At 52.4% G+C, this 20,723-nt stretch overlaps 2 pseudogenes; both read right to left on the reverse strand.

Annotated features, from left to right (window-relative positions):
- Window positions 1-321: 321 nt before the first annotated feature.
- On the reverse strand, window positions 322-753 carry LOC120611312 (40S ribosomal protein S19-like; annotated as a pseudogene).
- A 9,359-nt stretch (window positions 754-10,112) lies between these two features.
- Window positions 10,113-10,231, reverse strand: LOC120611343 (uncharacterized; annotated as a pseudogene).
- Between the last annotated feature and the right edge of the window lie 10,492 nt (window positions 10,232-20,723).

The raw sequence follows: 20,723 nt of genomic DNA on the forward strand, positions 1-20,723 counted from the left end.
AGTATAAATCTTCCAAACTCTTTCTTTCTTTCTTTCTTTCTTTCTTTCTTTCTTTCTTTCTTTCTTTCTTTCTTTCTTTCTTTCTTTCTTTCTTCCTTCCTTCCTTCCTTCCTTCCTTCCTTCCTTCCTTCCTTCCTTCCTTCATCCCTTCCTTCCTTCCTTCCTTCCTTCCTTCCTTTCTTCCTTCCTTCCTTCTTCCTTCCTTCCCTTTCTTTCTTTCCTTTCTTTCTGTCTTTCTGTCTTTCTCTCTCTCTCTCTTTCTTTCTTTCCTTCTCTTTATTTTTTAAATGAATGAAACATTTTATTAACCCAGCACTTGTTCTAATGTTTCTTATTGGCAATTACCACATGTCTGGTGATTCTGTCCAGACACTTCTGTCCCTGAAGTGTTGCGGCCCCTATCTTGGCCCTTACCCATCAGATTCAGCCCTTCCAGGGCCTGGAGGACCCAGTGGGCCACACTGTTAAAACTTCGGCTGAAGTGGCTGGGCATGATGCTATTTCTCTGATGGCTTCCATAGATCTTGGTCATGGAGCCAATCTAGCACAGCCTGGGAGGCATGGGTGCCTCACTGTGGAAGCAGCTCAAGTGCAAAACCAGTTCTCATTGTAGGAAGCAAGCTCTTTATGCTTGACTAGCTTGACAGTGTCCACCCATTCAGGAACTTTCAGCTTCTGGGACTTTTTGAGGCAGGCTGCCAGAGCTCTGACGGACGCCTGCTGGTTCCAGTCTTTTACAGTAACTATAGGCATTGTGCAGCCTCCTACTGCCAGCTTGGGCAAAGGGCCCCTCAATTCCACCCCTCCCTTCTTTTTCAAAGTTGTTTTGACTATTCTAAATACATTGTATTTTCATTAAGAATTTTAGAATCAGCTTTTCGATTTCTATATAAAAAAAAGGTGCCGTGAATTTGACTAGGATTGTGCTGAATTTATAGATCAATTTAGGGAGAATTGACATCTTAACAGTATTGAGTCTTCTGATCCATGAGCATGGTATATCTCCTCATTTATTGAGTCTAATTTCTCTAAGCAGTGTTTTTTTAGTTTCCAGTGTACAGGTCTTGTATATCTTTTGTCAGATCTATCCTTCAGTAGTTCATTTTTTTTTTTTTGATGCTACTGTGCATGTATTATTTTTAAAATTTTCAATTTCCAGTTGTTCTTTGCTAATATATAGAAATATAATTGATTTTGTATATTGATCTAATATCTTACAATCTTGCTAAATGCACCCATTAGTTCTAGCTATTTTTTAAAGATTTCATCATATTTCTACATAGAAATTCATGACATATGCAAATAAAGACAATTGTACCTTTTCTTTTCAATTATGGATGCCCTTTCCCTCTGCCTTGGCTCACTGGCTAGAAGCTCTAGTACATGTTGAAGAGGGATGATGAGAGTGACATCTTTGCCTTATTCCTGATGTTAGCACGGAAATCCAAGGTCCTTTCAGGAAAATTCACTTTTAGTGGCTCCTTCTATGGGATCCTGGATTTCTTTTCTCTGTTGGGTTTTGCCATCAGTACAATCTAATCTGCTTTAAAACTCCAGTATATTTTTTCTCTGTCATTTCAAAGGGATTTTCAAGGATAGAGTGGTAAACATATGTGCTAAGGTAGGCTTCTTGAGCCAGAAGTCCAGTGTTAGGGTTTTGCCAGGTAAGTGTAACTGCAAAAGACAGAGAATAGGGAGTTAAGATGATCTGATAAGCAGAGACATTGGGCTGAAAAAGGAAGAGAGTGAAAACAGTAGGGAGCTGATGGATGGGAAAAATATGTCAGGGTCAGCTGACAGGGAATTGAAGAACACTTGTTTGAGGAAGAGTTGAACAAAAGGAGTGGAAGGTGAGGTCAGAGAAGGAAATGTGAGCATTTATAGCTGGTGACAACGTCCAGCAATGAAACAAAGATGTGGGCAGAGGAGAAAGTGATTAGACATGTGAAGTTGTAGAACAGGGAGGCTGGGACTTTAGAGTTACCCAGAATGCACTAGGAATGGGGATGCCAAAAGACTTCAGCAGATGAGAAGTGGTGCTGGGAGGTCAGTGGACAACACTAATAAGGGGCGTAGAGGACGGCACAGGTAGATATTGCAGGAGCTTTTGCAAGAAAGTGACAGAGTGATGTTCTGGAAGCAGCAGTGGAGAGCTAGCAAGATTCTGATCCCACTTCTTGACCCTGAGGTTGGGGTGAGGTAGAGTGGACTCTTGCCCTGAGAAACGGATGACAAGGAAAGTGATGACCCAAGGGAGGTGCAAGACTCATTCTCGCCAAATCTTGGGTCCTGGCTCCCTTACCTCTGGGTGCCCTTGGAGATTGGAGGCCAGCCTGACCCACAGCCCAGGGACTGCAGCACCAAGCACGGCCAGCGCCCAGAAGCAGAGGACAGCAGCGGCGCTGGATTCCTTGGACAACTCACTTCACTCTTCAGAGCCTCAGTTTTATCAATTTTAAAATGGAGTTTTCACATATTTAGAAGATTAAATAAAAAAAAATAATGTTCTAAGTGCTTAAGAATGGCCCCGACTATGATTATTTTGTGTTCCTTGGACTAGACTCTGATTTCTCTGTCCTTCTAGGAGGATCTCCCTAATTTCGACCAGAAGCCCAACCCTTGAAAGTAGAGAGCTGGGGCTCTATTCCCCGGGCCTGTGTCTGGCCTCAGAGGCATTCCCTGGACCCCAGGGTCTTACAACCCCCAAGGTTCTTGCATCAGATTCAGGGCTAGACCCGGTTGGGGAGTTGGGCAGCTGGCAGTCTGCAACAGGACAAGGAGCAAAGGCTGTCTGTCCTGAGCAGAAAGGGAGCAGGAGGCAAAGCATGAGCTTGTCATCATCCACTCCAGGCTGTTGGTGCAACCTGGGCCAGGCATGGTAGGAGAAGAAGGGGACTTGATGGTCTCACAGGGGTTGGAACAGGGGCTATTTCCTTGGGAGGCTGGCAGTGATGGAATACATGGCTAGCTTCTCCATGCAAAGCATCTTCCCTCTGCATTCTTCCTGTTTTCTAGATTCAGGAGCAGAGAACCCTAGAATGACTTGTCCAAGCTCCTACAGCCAATAAGTAGGACTTAATAGGTTCAGTTATGGAGCACTTTCTCTCCTCTCGATCCTCATCTTAGTCTAAACTTCAGGAGAGCAGGGACTGATTTCTGTTTCCTATTACCTCCCAGCACCTAGAAAAGGGTCCTGTTCATAGTAGGTGCTCAATAAATACTTGTTAAATGTTGAGTGAATATCAGGCACTGTACCAAGTGGCTTATAACTGTGCACTCTCTCACTAATCCTCCGAGCCCTATTTTATGATGAAGAGACTGGGCATTAAAGCAGCTAAGTGCTTAGTGAGGAATAAGGCAGAGTGATTAGGTATGAGAAGGTATCTGGATCTCAATCCTGCTTCTGTCACTAATTAGCTTCATGTCCTTGGGTACGTCACTTAACTTCTCTGAATCCCCATTTTCTCATCCGAGAGTAGCTGTCTCTTGGGGGTGCTATGGGGCCCTGGAGGCCTGGTCCAGGGCTGTGGAGACTGTGAGAGAGGGGTGAAGGTTGGGGTTCACACTTGGAAGTCATTTCTTTGGGAGGGAGCCTTGGCTCTTATCTGGGAGGTGGGGAGAGATGAAGGTGGTAGGTTCTGGGGACAGACAGAACTGAATTCTTATTTGACTTACAAGCTGTGGGACTTTAGGGAAGGGACTTACACTTTCCTTTACTTCTTTAGTACTGCAGCTTAAATTTCACTTTCCATGTCGAAAAGCATACTTACATCTTGGGCTTGTTATAAGGATTAAGGGAGGCCATGTTGCAAAGTGCCCATAGGAGGTACTTAATAAAGACAGTGTCCAGGTGTCTCCTCTATCCACCTTTCCAAAAGAGTCTCTTCATATGCAACCCCACCCTGCCCTTGGCCCCTTTAAGCTGGCAAGTCTCTAACACCTCTGCAAAGAATTCATTTCTCACGTTGGACTTCCCTCCGCCAATCAGGAGAGGTGCCCCTGCCAGCAAACTGGAAATGGTTGTGGTCAGAGTGGCTGGCAGCTGGAAGAGAGCTTTCACTCACCCCCACCCCTCTCAGGGTGGCTCCTGACTGCCCACAGCTATATGTTCTTTCTGAATCGTGACACTTAACCTCCATGGGCACCTGCACCCCAAGCTTTATAGCTGGGCATTCACCATTAACAGCTCTTTTGCCAGTACTGGCCCACCCCTGCCCAGTCTGTCGTACTGCCCCTCCCTGGTCAGCCCTCTACCCTGCCAGCACACTGGTTGCAGTACACTTCAAGCATAAGCCTTGGCTGGGAACACCCTACCCCATCTTCTTCACCCAGCAAAGTCCTGCTCCCCTTTTAAGGCCTAATTCAAATGTCAGTCACCTCTCCCATAAAGCTTTCCCAGATCCCTTTCCCCGCAAGACTAATTGTTCATTCCTTAATGTTCCATCCCCAGGTTAGTAGATCGGCTGGTGTCAAAGCTATTCTGCTCCTGCTCTTCCGAGAACAGGGCAGACCCTGCTGGTCTCCTGCCCAGGCTGCTGCACACTTGCTCAGTGCCCCCCAGAGTTCCCTGCGCATGTTTCCAGCCACCAACTGGGCTCTGAACCCCAGAGGTATCAGGTGTACCCATCTCCGGCAGGAAGTCTTTGGCTCCGCCCCACTTGGCAGTGTGCAAAGCTATAGTACAGATGGGGATGTCGAAAATATCCGTGACATATTCCAAACCGGCCTATTTTCCTATCACGAGAGTCTGAGCCTGAGATGGGTGAGGACAAGTGAGATGGGAGTTTGGGACCTGTTCCCACCTCCTTCTTCCTCCTTTGGCTCAGTAGTTAGACAGGAGAGGGACTTGCAGCCTCTCCCTTACAGTCTCCACCCTGTTCTGGGGCTGTGTTCTTGGGGTGTTGGTGGGGAGGGGAGCATGGAAGAATGGGGGATAGAGAGCCTATGGATGTTGGTGGAGGAACCAAGGACAGAGGCCTACGTCCTATCTTGGGAAGCTTCCAGCCCCAGGAGGCAGGACATCGAAGGCCATCTCCCTGGATTTGGGGGGTGAAGGCTCCTGGTTCAGCTGTGAAGCCTCGGCCAAGTTTCTTAACTTCTCTGGGCTTCAGTTTTCTCATCAGCAAAATGGGCTGCTCATAATCCTTGTTTGCTCTCCTCAAAGGCTTGATTATGGGATTGCTTTGAAGACTATAAAGCTCTGAGCTCTGCCTTATTAATCCAGTTCTCAGCCTTTTCACCTCGGCTAAGCTGTGCCTTCACACAGGAGCTTAAGTGGTCACCGGCTCCGGCCCTCTGCTCCCAGCAGGCCTGGCAAGGCCTCCACCTTTAATCCTAGTTTAATAATCTCTGAGTAGGGAGTCACCCACAGTCCTCCCCTGGTGCCAGGCCATCATTGTCCCTCCTGCATTGGCAGGAAGTTCACACTTGGAGTCAACTTCAGCCTCTCTTGCTGCCGTGGAGCCCTTGATGGTGTTCTCTGGCTTCTCTCCTCCTTTACACACGAGGTCATCATTATTGTAGTTTCTCCCTTTTCAAGCTAAACATTCCTTCCTTCCCTCTGTCTCTCAAGGTGGGCAGGATCCTTGGAGCATTCTTCTAACTGATGAAGCTGGGTTTCTTTCTGCTTTCAGGTCCCTCACTCAATTTTTGATTCTTTCAGTGGGAGGCGGTCAGTCTCTGCCTTAGTTTCTCCAGCTGGCATACCACAAAGGAAATTAGTGGCCAAACTGGAAAAAAATGGTTGTTATGGATTCACTAATCAGGGCAAAACCGGGAAAAATGGTTCATATTTAAAACACTTATTATGCATATACTTTTTATCTAGCTATTTCACTCCTAGGAATTTATTCTACAGATATGATCACATTGTGTGAAATAAAGTAACTACTGGGCTTATCTTGCCCTGGACACAGCCTAAATATCCACCAATAGAGCACCTTCCTATGTGATAAGGCAGAACAATCTCCAGTTCATATTGTGGAGTGTGTATCATACCTTGCTGTTTGAGTAAGAGAACATAAATTGCTCGTGAACACAGGGCCAAGCCCCAAAAGACCCAAAAACCTGGGAATGGTGTTTTCTTTTGGGGCTGGACCTGGGTGGCTGGGGACAGAGGCAGTAGTGGGGAAACTGACTTTCCACACTTTGAGTAGCTCTAGGGGTCCTTAGATGGGCTGCAGAGATCAGGGAGGCCCACACATTCCTTGTGGATGGGCATGTATATTCATTAGTCTAAGGAGAGGATGCAAAGCTTTTGTCAGGCCCTCAGAGGATTCAAGGTCCCTAAGGGACACATGTCCTGCTGTAGGGAGTGGTCATTGAAGGTCTTTGAGTAGAAGGATCTAGTGGGGCTTTAAAGCAGTGGAGAGCAGCAAATGTGCCTGTTTAATCCTGGGACCTCCCCTCCACCCCACGCAGGCCCAGAGCAGCTAGCCTAGGGCCTAGGACAGGAAAGGGGATTAGAGAGAGTAAGAGATTCCATAGAGCGCGGGGTCCACTTAGGGGTTATTAAAATAATTATTGGGAAAGAAAACCAGAAGGCTTTTTAAAGCTGTGTTTGGAGCAAGATTAGGGAAGGGTAGGCCTGCTGCTGGGGCAGATGGCAGGATGTTAGCTGAAGATGGGGAACTAAGCTCCTGGGCAGTAGATTGGATATCTGCTGCCTGCTTGGGAAGGAGGAACTCGAAAGGGAGCATCCCTTGGGGTAGGAGCCAGGCAGAGGAAGAGGCTGCTGGGATGCAGTCTGGGTTCAGAAAACAGCTTTCTGGGGTCCTGCGAGCGTCTTCCCAGCCTTCAGTGCAGATGCCTGGTACCTCAAGGCATCAAGAAAGGCCGTGACTCATGTGGGCACAAGCTCCCATTTCCAAAGAAGGTAGACTCTGAAATCTGTGGTTGATTTGATAAATTCTCTGGAAAACTCCAACTTTCATCATTATTTTTTTTTTATTGAGGTGAAATTCACATAACATAGAATTAAAGTAAACTTGGTGGCATTTAGTGCATTCACCATGTTGTGCAACCACCAAATCTATCTAGTTCCAAATCATTTTCATCACCCCAAAAGGAAACCCCATATGCATTAAACAGTTGCTCCCTCCCCATTTCCCCCACCTCCGGCAAATCTTTATGGGTTTACCTACTCTGACTCTTTCATATAAATGGAATTATACAATATGTGACCTTTCGTGTCTGGCTTCTTTCACTTACGTAACGTTTTTGAGGTTCATCCACGTCGAAGTGTGTATTAGTACTTCATTCCTTTATATGGATGAATAATATTCTACTCTATGGCCATATCACAGGTTGTTTAGCCATTCATCCACTGAAGAACATCTAAGCTGTTGGGTCATAGAGTAATTCTATGTTTAACTTTTTGAGAAACTGCCAAACTGTTTCCCATAGTTGTTGAGCCATTTCATATTCCCACCAGCAGTGTATGAGGGTTCCACTTACTTCCATTAATAAACGGATGATTGTGGTAACCTTGGAAGGCAAGGAGATGGTGATCAGGTGCTAGCACGGGTAAAATAGATCAGGATGATACCTGCTCTGTTCCCCCTACACTCACCATAAGCTTATAAGCCCAGTTGGCAGGCTTAGGAAGGCTGCTGGCTGGAGCTGCAGAGTGTGTGTGTGTGTGTGTGTGTGTGTGTGTGTGTGTCTTGGTGGTAGCATATATGTTGCGGTGAGCGTGCGTGTTCCCTTTTTCACCAGGCATGTGGATCAGATGGCGAAATCTGGAGCCTCAAAGCCAAGCTGGATGTGGTCCTGCAAGAGTGGGGCTTGTGGTGCACTAGGGCCCCAGCGGCTCACAATATATCCTCTCAAGGAGACATACAGACTGCCTTTCCCCACCTCTTCCTCGCTCTGGTCGCCTCTCTTCATTTTTCTTCTCTCTTTTCTTTCTTTCCTGGGCTTCTCACCGGCCTCCCTTCCTCCCATCACCCCGCCCTCCCCTCTTCTTTTCTCTCCTTTTTTATTTTTTTTGTCTGCCCTCCTCTCTCCTCCCTTTCTATCTCTACATTCGTGCTCCAGTCCCCCCTCCCTCTACCCTCACCCCAACACTAAGGTTGCAGTTCACTCACCAAAGGCACGTCTAGGGGACTGAGTGGGAAGGAAGTAGGGAGCTGCTTGCATGTTCACAGACTATCCATGAGCCCCTCTCTCCACTTAGGCCCGTAGGTCACCCCAAAGTGAGGTGAGGTGAGGTGCGGGGAAGCCTCTCCCTCATCTTTATTACCTCCTCCTCCCAGGAAGGGAGGCCCACTAGTATGCCGGAGCATGGTGACACGCAGTTGGGGATCGGGAGAACCGTTTCTGGTCATTTCTGTCTCTCAGGATATAAGATCAAGGTCTGGGGAGAAAGAAGTCACCTGGGGCACTTATGGTAGCAGAACTGGCCTTGGTGGTGGTTTGAGGAAAGGAGAGGAGAGGCATATTCATCTGTGCCACAAAGTTCTCTGAGATACTCCCTGTGGGCCAGGCCCTTCAGTGACTTGCCAGCTGAGCCACATTGGCAGACAAAGCCTTAATATGGGAAAGCAAGATGACAGTCTCTAGCCCACGCAGTCTCAAAGTGTGGTTAACAGCAGGAGCAGCAGCACTTGGGAACTTGTTGGAAATGCAGATTCTTAGGCCTCTCAAACTCATAGAATCAGAAACTTTGGGGCCAGCAGCTCCTGTTTTAACAGGCCCTCTAGGTGACTCTGATTCTCACTTCATTTTAAGAACCACCGCCCTGCTCTGAAGGGGACCCCTAGTTAAGGAAGACGACTTGCTACTCCCAGTCTGATGAGAGAGCTAGGACCTTGCTTGCCCTGTGACAGGGAAGACAGAGCCTTGTGCTTAGATAATTCCCCATCAGAGGCGGACATCTCTGCTTCTCCCAGCAAGTGCCTCTACAGGGTCCCTCCCTTTCCAGGAAGAATCTCTTTGGAGGGAGCTGGCTCTGGTCAGGACCCCAGAGAACCGCCCCCTTCCATTTTCTCTCTCCATTCTTCAGAAGGTGGGTTTGATGTGCTAATGAGGGCATCAATTATTGAGTGTCATTAGCATTCATTACAATAACAAGCAGGGGAGGTGGGACCGCGGGGAATGAAGGAGGGTCTTTTGAAACTTACTGCCATTTACTCCTCTCCTATAAGGTGGGAGGGGCGTGGGAGAGTGAGGAAACTGGCTGTGGCCAGAAGGATGCAGGCTCAAAGCAAAGGGAAACACCCACCTCGTCAGCGCCCCCACCCACACCCACTTTTGCCCCAGATGCCAGGTCACTGCCCCTACTCACTCTCCTCAGAACAGAGCCAACCGCAACCCCATGACTCCCTTGGTGGAGTTTGGATGGTCCAGAAGGGCCTCATGAAATGCACTGGCCTGACAATAGCCCTCCTAGCAGGGAACTTTCTTTAGGATCTGGGGTGGGGGATTCGAGGTGGCAGAGAGAGCAGTTTGGAGTGTCCAGCCATAATTTCCACATCACCCTTTTCCCTGTGCTTTCCCGTAGAGGCTCATGTGCCCCTCTCTGCCCACCCTAAGCCCCATCTTCCTGCCCAGATGCTTGTCCAGGTGCAAGCCCTGTTTGCACACCTTGGGGAAGGAGAGGCGAGGTTGAGCATTTTCAGCTTTCGTGTGCTCCCACATAACTTCCCTCCTGCAGGCTCCCAGGAGCAGGGAAGGAGGCCGGGTGGAGTGTCTGAGAAGTGCAAGGTAGGTGGTGCCAGCTGCCCCCTCCCAACCGAGAGCAATGCTAGAGACACAGGAGAGGGCCAGGCAGGAGGAAGTTACCTGTTGCAGAATCAGAGTGGGGGCGGGGTGGCACCCGAGGCATCTTAGGTGGAGGCAGCTGCCACATTGGTTTTGCCAGGCACCATGCCAGCTTACAGGAGCAATTCTCATTTCCTGGCTGGAAGACTCATACCTGTGTTGCTCTCTCCTTAATCAGCCTTATTCCTGTCCCAGGAGACTCTCCTTCTGAGATCTGATGGGAGGGAGAGGAGGCATCTATCTTCTTTGGGGGGTTGGGCAGAGGAGCAGGTGGGGTCAATGAGGGATAATGGTGCCAGGCCATCTGCCCTGAGGCTCAACTTGGAGACTTGGGATTTTTTTTTTTTTAACACCTACAGCACCTGGTATTCTTAGGTGGTCTCCCATCCAAGTACTAACCAGGCTCAACCTTGCTTAGCTTCCGAGATCAGACGAGATTGGGCACGTTCAGGGTGGCATGGCTGTAGACAAGACTTGGGATCTTTGTTCCTGTTCAGGAGCTGAATCCTTTCTCACCCCTCCGTGGGACATATGGAGACAGCTGTCCTGGGTTGGGTGGGTGTGGACGAAGTAGTTGAGGGGAGAAGGGAGTCAAATGAGCTCACAGCTATGCAGATGATCAGGAATGTTAAGGATGGTCTTTACGAAGTAAGCTACATAAATAAAAAAATATTACCTGAATCTGATTGAAGGTCCTCATTATGAAGGGGGGGCCCTCATGATGCAGGAGGTCACCTTAGAGCGGGGAAAGATGGATGCGTTGTCCTGCTGACACCTTTGGAACTGTTCCCAATCTCTAGGGACCGACTCAAGCAGGCTCTCCCCCTTAAGTCCCTGAGGTAGTAGCTTCTTGGCATTAGTGTAAGGGCAGGAAAATCTCCATGTGACAGAATAAACATTTTCCCAATCGTCATCCGGGGGATAATTCCTGGTTCCTTAACGCTTACCCACATTCTTGAGCCCACTTTCTTCCATCCACTGTATTGTCATAAAGACATGTGCCAGAGGTTGGTCCCTACTTTCAGCAACCCCCAGGGTTAGGAGACTATGACGACAGAAAAGAGGCTGGGAACTCTGAAGTCAGGCAGATCTGGGTTAAATTTCAGCTTAGCTACTCTTAGATTGGGCAAGTGGCTATACTGCTCTGAGCCTCACTCCTTTATCTCTGAAATGGGGCTGAAAATGCCCATTTCTGCAGGGTTGTTATGAGGTTTAATTAGAGAATATGGGTAAAGAACCTTCTGATTCCTTTCCTCTTAAGTGGGCACAAAGTAGGGAAGGGAAGAGACCTTGTCTCATGTGGGCACCTGCGGCAGAAATGAAGGGCAGAGTCCCGTATAATTGAGTGGGGGGCCTGAATGAAAGAGCAGCAGTTTGAGTCCTCAACCTCTGGGCTCTGAAAAGTTTGGGGTGTGGTGTCCATGCAATTGAGAGGAAGCTACCCCTTCCCTCACCAACCCCTCTCTTACACAGGGCCTGCTGCCTCCCATGCCCATCCTGGGCAGGCAGCCAGGCAGGGAGCTGGACAAGTGCCCACTGTGCACTCAGAGGCCAAAAGATGGGTACCTTCCAGTTGGCAGAGGGAGCGGCAGCTGGCCCAGGAGGGGAGAAGTCAGGGTGCCGACTGCTTGAGTCGTATGCTCAGACGGTGTGTCCAAGACACGGCTCTTGGCTGCCCTCCTGAGCTGTCTGGCTAGAGCTGGGAGGGGCCCCCTCCTCCTCCCACCCTGGCCCTGCTACCTAAGTTACTGCAACTGGAGATTAATCTCTAAGAGAAATCAGGGACTTGCCCCTAGCCAGGCATGTGGCTGGCTCAGGGGCAGACCTGGGGGCGGGCAGGAAAGTGGGAGAGCCTACATTAAGGCTGCAACTGGGTAGACAAGGAAGTGGGGAAACCGGTTTGTCATTTGGGCCTCTTGGGGTGGGGTCTCTACTCCTGCTTCTCTGCCTGCTTGCCACTCCGCTTGGTGGCCTATAGGGAAGAGATGTATTGTGCCTCTTCATCGCTCATTTAAGATGGCTGTGGGGATGCCAGGAGTAAATAAAGGGGGCATGGGACTCGGCCCACCTTCCCCTCCCCAAGGAAAACTTGAGAAAGAAGAAACAGGACAGAGAACCCGAGGAAAAGAGGAAGCAAGCAACCAGGACAAGAGGAGGAGTCAGTGCTGGTTAGAGCTGAAGTCTGTGGAGCCCACAGGTAGGCCAAGGTGGGGTCAGGAGGGGATGGGAATAAGGCGGGGGTGGGGCAGAGCTGGCCTCTGCAGGCTAAGGTAGAGTTGGCAATGGCGTCGCCAAGCGAGGTGTGAGAAGGGGTAGGAGCTGGAGCGCCTTCCTTTGGGGTCCTACTTGGCAAATGATCCTAGACAATCCACACTGCTAGCACGGGCCCCGGCAATTCCAGCAGACGCCTGCAGGAGGGGCTGCAACCTGAGCTCGGGGCAAAGAGACAGCCCAGCAGGGGGCGCCGGGGAACTGGGTCCCAGCGCCTGAGAGGTGTCTAAGAAGGGAGGCAGTGGAGCGTCCGGGCAGAGGCAGAGGAGGGTCCAGGCTCTCCCCGCAGAGGGCAGCTGTGGCTTTCGGAGGTCACCTTGGTCGAAGAGTGGCCTTCAGTCCCGCCACCCCGCTTTGTCTCCCTGTCCCGTCTCTCTCTGAATGCTTCTCCATCCCAAGGCGCGCGGGGGCTTGGAGAGCGAGAAATCCTCCACTCTCCAGGTGCATTCCCTCCCTCGAGGCCGTCCTGGGCCTTAGGTATTTGTCTCCGTAGTGGCGCGAGGATGGCTTGGGGTGGAAGAAGCAGGTGGAGCGCGGAGGAGAGCGTGAGCGCGCCCCGCATCTCCGCCAGGCCGCGCGCCGCGGGATCCCGCGGTGCTGCTTGAGGGCGCGGGGAGCCATGACCCCTCCCTTCCCGGCTCCCCGCCACCCCGGGCGGCCCTTTGTATGTTCGGCCACATGCGCGTGCCTGCGCCGCGCGCGCTCCCGTCCGCAGTGACACACCCGCGCCGGCCCGCGCGCGCGCTCACACACACACACACACACACACACACTCTCTCTCGCTCTCGCACACTCGGTGACACGCCCGCGCGCGCGCGCACTCACACGCCCGGCCGCCGGCGCCCTCCCAGCTGGTCCACCCCGGCGGGGCCCGCGCCCCCCGCCCGCCCGCCTGGCACCGCGCCCCTGGGCTGGGGCCGAGAGAGGAGCCCGCGAGGCAGCGAGAGGGCGAGCGCCAGGCAGGCCGGCCCGGGGCCCCCGCCCCCCGCGCCCCGCCCGATGGGGAACGCTCCGTCCCAAGGCATGTCCCTGTCTCTCTCCTCCCTAATGTGCCTCCATGCTTAAGTGGAAGGTATTTCTGTTTTCTTTGTGTGTTATCCCCTCGGCCGGGGGCGGGGGCGGTGGCCGGGTCGGGGAGGCGGTGGCCGGTGGCCAGCGTGGCGAGGGATGCTTCGGGCGCAGGTGTGTGGGGGCAGGGGATCCGCAGCCGGTTTGGGGAGAAGGACCGGGCGAGAGAAGTGCTAGGACCTGAGAGGGTGGGGATTGGAGAGGCTGGAGACTGGGTGGGTAGGGCCTCACGAGTCTCAGGGGAGGGTACGAGGGTTAAAATTTAAAGGTAAGGTGGAGGGGAAGGGTAGGGAAAGGGGGATGAATCGTGAGGACTGTGGGGGAAGGGAGTGGACCATCCGAGGTTGAAGAGCATGAAGGGGGAGGCGAAGGGTATGGAGAAGTCGGGGCGGGGGAGCATCAAAGGCCTCTCTCTTCCCCAGGTCCCAGAATGGGTTGCACGCACTTGGGTGGTGGTGGCAGGTTCTTCGAGCCAGTCCCCCAGGGAAGGAAGGGGATGAGCGCATTCTGGGGTTGGCTATGTTGCCAGGATACAAGCCTGTATTCCCCACTACCACCAACCCCACCCCCCCCTCACCTCGAGGCCCTAGCCTTGGAGACCTCGGAGCCTAGGCAGCAGTTGCAGAATCTGGGGACCAGCTCCCTGCTCGGCGGGCGGGTAGGGAGGGGCCACGAGTGGGAGGGGTTGGGGGAGGGGCTATTTGATCTTAAGCCCTCCCCCTGCAGAGGGCAGGGGAGGGCGCCCCCAACTGGGCTGAGCTTCTAGGGTGAGTGAGGAGTTAGGGACCGCTGGAGGCTGAGGGGCCGAGGGCGGGGCTGGGGAGGAGACGCTCCAAGGCTCCCCCTCCCCTCCCACGCACCCCCCTGCTACGTCAGAAGCTCCCGGACCAGCTCCGAGTCCTGTCAGTGGGGGCAGCAGGATGCTGGTGGAAGCAGAGGGGGCCGGCCGGGTGCCTCCGCAGCTCAGCTGGCAGGGCCCAGCGCGGTGTGTGCGGCTGCTAGTGCGAGCGCCCCCGCCCCACCCCGCCCCATGCAGCCCTGGCAGTGCCTCCGGCGCTTTGCCCTGGCCTGGTGGGAGAGGACAGCGGAGGGCAGCGCCCGATCTCCCAGGGAGGAGGCTGGAGCGAGAGACTCCGGGGGCCGAAGGGAGCCAGGTGAGCAGGAACAGAGATTGTGCAAGGAGGGGATCCCAGACTGTCTTTTCCTCTCCCCAAATACTATGCAACCAGAAAGTCCTGCAGCCCCCAACTTTAAGGGAAGTGGGTTTCTGGCCAAAGGCTTTCAGAAGATGTTGGAGCTACTGTTGTTCTGGGGAGCAGATGAGAGCTGGGAGTGGGGGATAGCTGACCAGACGTACAGGCTTGTGGTTCTGAATGTTCCTTGGTTTTGGGTTTGAGCACTTGGGGCGAGGCAGGGTGGGGAACTCTGGATATATTGGTCTGGGTGACCTTGAGCCAGCTGCTTTGCTGTCTAACTCTGTGCCTCAGTTTCCCTTATTCTCTTCCATATCCTTCTTGCTGGTCTTAACGAATTGATGCGTTTGATGGAGACTGTCACTGAAAAATGTGAAGCTCTGTCATCATTGGTGGCAGCTGTGATGGTGGTGGTTTCTGGCAAGATTGTGCGTGGGTATGTAAGTGGGGGGCAGTTATGGTTTACGTGTGAGGGTTTTTGCTGTTTCTGGTTGTTGTTGGGGCCACCGTGGGCAAGTGTCAGGGCCTGGCATTCACATGGGAAGGAGAGCTCCAGGCAAGCTGAGAGTTGTTGGGTCAGAGACTTAGCTGGTGGCCTCATATGGAAGCAAGGGATGGGGATGAGGGCTCTGGGCATAAGGGGAGAGGGTTCCAAGAATAGGATCTCCTCACCCAGACTGCCTGGCATCCAGGCACCGCTGGCAGCAAGTGTAAAGGCTTTGCCCTGGCTTCCTGCCACCCCGCCTTGGGGACAAGAGGGTCTTTGTCCAGTGCCCCACCCCCGGTTCTGCTTCATCCATGATAGCCAGTTCTATGTGATGACCCTCAGGGCTGGAATGGAGACTCGGGACCCCTGTGTGCTCTGAGGAGCTGGAAGATGAAACTGTGGTCTTCAGGCAGTGCTTAGTGGAGAGAGGGAGCTCTGCTAGGGGAAGTGTCCCTGAGAATGAGGCCTGCCCTCGCCCCAGGATTTCTGCTTGTCTCCTTGCCTCTAATGTGGGGGTTCTGGGGTCTTCATGGCCTAATTCCTGCTGGACTCCAGGTTTCTTAAAGATACAGGGAACAGGGTTGGGTGCTGGGATGCAGAGACTCAGATGCTCTCTGTATCTTTCTCTCTCTCTGGCCAGGGACCGACCCACTCTGGAAAAAGGGTTTAATTAGAACCATTGATTCCTTCTTTGGCTTCGGGCATTGATCTCAACGGTGCGGTCAGAGCTGGCCGGTGGGGGTGGATTGGCTGCTGTCTGCCCAGCGGCAACCTTGGCTTTCGCTGACAAAACCTAAGCTTAAGAGGGAGGGGCTGGGTCTTTGGAAGTACCAGATCTGTTTTAGCCCATCCCCATCCCAAGTTAGGTCTTGGGGAAAGAAGGCAGAGGGGATTGAGGAGTTGAACAGGGGGAGCCATTTGGGGTTTGAGGATCATCCTGAGTAATGGGCCTGGGGCTCAGGAATGGAGGGGCAGCTGTGGTTGGGAGGGGTCCTGTAAAGGGACATCAGGAGGCAATTGAGGGGGCTTGTGGGTGTGGGGCAGGCAGAAAGTGCAGGAAAAGGATCTAGGGCTTGCCATAAAAGCTTCTCTTTCGAGGAATCCCAAGCACTCATCTTCTCCAAGTCTTGGCAAGGAGATCTGATTTCTTCCTTCATTTGTGTCCTCGACGCCCAGAGAGAGACAGAGACTGTCTCCAAGGCCCAGTGGGTCCTGGGCCTGGCCTTTCAGTCTGGCTGCCTGGCAAAGTGGTCTCTGCTTAGGCATGGGGGCTGAGGTTGAGGCTTCTAGCAGCCTCAGATCTGATCTCTGGGCTAGGTGGGAGTTGGGGGACAGACTGTGTCCCCTAAACCCCGGCTGCAGCCGTGGGTGGGCCAGTGCAGGTGCAGGCTTCAATGAGCCACTCAGATGCTCTTTGAAGATTCCCTTGTTGGCTTCCTAGGGCCCATTCGAGCAAAGATAATAAAAATCTGGCTGTCAGCGGGTTTGAGGGCTGCACTTGCTTCCCCTTCTTTCATTCCCAGCTCTGAAAAGCAGAGATGAAGGCTTTGGATTTGGCTGGAAAGCAGCACTGCCTGCCCCGAGGGAAGGAAGGAGGGAGAGAGGGAGGGAGGCATTGGAGGGAGGACTGATTTCCTGGCAGAGGGAGGCATTGCTGCGGAGGTGGCAGAGGGGCAGGGGCATGGTCCCCAACTCCTGCCAGACATCCTCAGTCCTAAGGTCCTATGCCCCACATCCAGGCTTCAGCTTTGTCCTTCAATTTCAGAGGCCGGAAGCCCTCCCCTCTCTGCTCGGCTGCTCCTACAGTCCCCTCTGTGCCCCTCAGTCTCTCTCACTTCCTTCCATGTGACCTCCCCTCTCTCTGCCCCTGTCCTTCATGCTTTCTCTCCCCCTCTGCTCCTCAGTCTCCTCTTTTCTCTCTCTGCCTGCCCCTCCCATCTGTCTTTCTTCCTTTCCTCAGCCTTGGTCCTGCTTTCTAGGACTGTCTGGAAGGTTGAGAAGCCAAATTGCCGAGTGAGAGGGCAGCCACAGCAGTGGGAGGGATGGACCTGGGTAGATTATTATGGTCTGTCAGGTGCCATAGTCATCAGAGTCCAGGAAGACGGGGGCTGCTGAGCACTTAGGGATGTGTGTGTGTGTGGTAAGAGTGCCATTCCCCTCCCCACACCACAGCGGGCACCTTGTCTTGACATTGGGCTTTAGACATTCCAGTTCTGCTGTCTTCTATTGCTGCTTGACTGCCAGAAACCAATACCTCCAGCCTCTGGTCCCTCCACCCCTCTGGTCACCCACTGTCCCAGGAATCACTGTTGACCTTGCCCACTGTTCCCCTTACATCCACCACGCCGTCTCCAGGCTTAGAGGCAGAAAGTGGGGGGTTCTGATAGACCTTCCTGGAGCACATTCTAGACCCCACACCCTCTTTGCTATCTTGTAAACTCCCATATGAAAGACAGGGCTGTCAAGGAAGGAGCCTTGGACTGAGTAGAGACCTCACTAGCATCCTTCCTCAGTGCCCACATGTCTGAGTGACCTTGAGCAAGTCCCTTTCTAGTGAGGCCTCTTTTCTCACCTGTGAAAGGAGGGGGTGTGGGCTGTATCATCTCCAATATCTCTTCTGACATTCCACCTGTGTTGTGTCTCTCTTCTGGGTGATTTGCATGTGATTTGCATATGTTAATGATGCCTGCTTGAAGGGGAAGGTGCTACCCACAGGGACCACAGTCCTACCCACCATCCCGACTTCCCTTGTTCATTGGCCCATGCTTTTCTTGCTTGAATCTCTCTAGGGGTAGAAGCTGAGGCCTGAACATTCCCTGAGGAGGTGAGTCTGGCCCCTGTGTTCCAGCCATGCTGGAGGCAGGATGAGGGGAAAGCCCTAGTGAAGGGGACCCCTGGCCCTCATCCCTCTGGCTCCAAAAGGTCCAAACAGGGAAGCTAAATAGTATGTGAACTCACTAAAATTGCCTATGGCTACTATAGACAGTGTGAAACCCTGTGAGGCTGGCAGGGGATTTGGGGGTCTCTCTCCTGCATCAGGAAGCCTGAGCACCATCTGGATGCCAGGAGCTAAGTGTAAGAGTTCCTCCTCTGGCTTCAGCTCCCACCCACAGCCCTACTCTCTTGTGCCCCTGCCCACTTCTGCTCCGGCCGCTGGGCTCTGAGTATATGCAGGTTGGAACTTGGACCTGAGAGATGGCTACTGAGAGAGAACTAGATCTTTGCATCCCTGGACCCTGCCTAGTCACCACACTAAAGGTGAGGCCCCACGCTCCCTCCAAGGGTCATCAGGGAAGGAGAACCTGCCACCTTCAGTTCTGCCCCCGCCTCCACTGGCCCACCTGATCTCATGGGGACTGCCCTGAGGGCCTCTTCTTCTGCCACCTGATATGTGCTCTATCTGTGTCTGGCACAGGCCAGTTCCCTGACCCCAGCCCCCAGTCCTGCCTCAGTTCCCTTCACTCCTAGAATGCCCATCACATGGGGCAAGACTGGGGTAAAGTTTGGCACCTGGAGAAGATAATGGGGTCACTGAAGAATGGTGAGAATTTCTGAAGACAGGAACAAAAGTGCCTTCCACAGCCAGGGAGGACTGGGCCTGAGGAAATGCAGTGAGAGGGATCGAGGTTAGGTTTCGTCTTAGGGAGAGACTATCCCAAGGAGCAGTTTAGTCTCTGGCCATAGAAATTAAGTGAAAATTAGGTGAAATAATAGATGAAAATATCCAGCATAGTGCTTGACACATAATAAACACTCAATAAATGGTATGGAGGTGGAAGAGAAATCTCTGAACCCAGAGAAGACTTTCCCCTAACCCTGATATTTCGGATTTTATAGGCGATGAGGATTTAAAAGTACCATGCCAGAAGGGCAGTTTCTCCCACACTCAGGCTGCTGCTCCCCCATTGCGCCCCTCATGCCCCACACATGCCCTGGACTCAGGGCCCAGCCATCCTGGGACACTCTGCCCTCATCCTCTCTGCTGCCGCTGGCCAAACATAAGGGTTTGGAGGCCCGGAAACTTGTTCTCCTTCCTCCCCTTATCTTTGCAAAGGACAGCTTGAGAGGAAGTAGGCCCACGCTGCAGTAGGAGGAATGGAGGTTAGATAGGAAGGACAACCTCCTGGTGGCAGTGGCATGTGGAGGGTGGCTGCTCCGGGTCGGGGAGCTCTGGTGGTGTTTTTACATTTACCTCAATGATAGGTGTGCATGAACACGAGTAGGCTAGTGTTGTACCTAGGTTCAGGGGACTGGTTGGCATGATCTTTAAGATGAACTTTGGTCATCCTGAGGAGCTTGTTAGATCCAGTGTGACCTCTTGTGGCTGTTGTGGTTGGCAGGGTGCAGGGGGCCGTGGTGGACAGAAGTTCAGAGCTGCTGAGGAAAAGAAGGAGACAGGGAAGTAACTCTTTGATCTCTCAGGACAGAGAGGTGAAGGACAGGGGATAGAGAAAGCTTTGAACTGGTGTCTGGTTGCTTGCCTCCTCTACTGCTGTGTGACCTGGGGCAAGTTAGTTGCCCCCTCTGGTCTTTAGTGTCTTAGATGTGAGAAGGGAGGGCGGAACTAGAGAATCTCTAAGGCTTCTTCCAGCTGTCACAGATTCTACCCACCTCCTCTCCCCCGACATAATATATACCTGTCCACATAGAGGGTGGGAAGAGCATTTCCCAGCTCCAGCTAACCCAGGAAAAATGGAGATTTGGCCCAAGAGAATATTGGCACGTGAGCGTGAGGGTGCCTGTGCGCGCCTTACAAACAGTCTTTCCTGCTCCAAAGGCACACCTTGCCTAAAGCTGTCCTCTGAGCCCGGAGGATGGATAAGGGAGTGGCTGTAGGATTTAGCTGTCATCTGAATGCTGTTTCCTGCCACAGCAGCAGAACTAGCTTTAACACACTCCATTCCAGCTATAGCCTAAGATCCAGTCCGTGTTTTCTTCTACGAGGCACCTCCAGCTGATGGCTCATCACCTCGACAACCTCTTCCCGGTTCCTGGTAGCCTCAGCCACCTGGTCCAGTTGCCCGCATGTCCTGGGGTGGAGTATTATAAAACTGGAAAGGAGTTGGGTTTTCACATGCCTGCTTTCTTCTCTGCAAACATCCTTATGCCAGGACACTGGCTTCTTTTCCACTCTAGCTACAGAGCAAACTAGAGACCCAGATCCAGGAGCCCACAGGGGGTGCCCCAGACCCAGAGACCTCCACAGAGAAGCCCTAGCCAGGGAGGTTTGTGCAGAGCATAGGAGGTGGAGGGGGTGTGTGTCCTGCTGTTCCCCGCAACCCCAAGGCATGAGATAATTGCAGACACAGAGGACATCTGTAGCATCATCCCAGGCACGGGCATCTGCCTCACTGGGGAACAATTAAGGATCCCAGCTCTTTGGGAAGGCATTCCGAGGCTCATTGAAGTCCTTGCAGACTTACCTCGGCCTCTCTGCCTACTTTGTCCCCACCCAGTGGCCAGGTTGGCCTGATGAATCCCTATTTTTATACCAGCCTCCTAAGTTGAAAGTTAGTGCTCCAGGGAAGGGAGGGCACTGAGGACGTGCTTCAGCCCCCTGACTTTATAGGCTCTCCTTAGCCTGGGTGCTCAGGGGATTTCTGGATGTTGAAACAACAAGGGGTCTTTGAGGGGCTTCCCGGGGCCTCTTCCATGATGGAGGTAGGAGAGCAGAAAGGAGACTCCTAAAGAGCCAAAAGTCTCTTAAAGATGAACTCAGGAAATCCCAGAACCACTTCTCCTGAACCTAATAGCTCACCCCGCTTCCCTGGTCCCTGGTCCATCAGCAGCCCAAGGTTAAAATAATCTGACTCCTACTCCTAGCATAAGGCAGAAAGAAACTGAAGCGAAGCTTTCTTTTCCACTTCTTGTCTTCAAGAACTAGTTTATGCTGGAGCGTGGGATGGAAAGAGGTTAGACTTTAGGCAGTACTTCACAGAGGA

This window comes from Pteropus medius, unplaced genomic scaffold (assembly GCF_902729225.1).
Source record: "Pteropus medius unplaced genomic scaffold, Ma_sr-lr_union100, whole genome shotgun sequence".
Classification (NCBI taxonomy): domain Eukaryota; kingdom Metazoa; phylum Chordata; class Mammalia; order Chiroptera; family Pteropodidae; genus Pteropus; species Pteropus medius.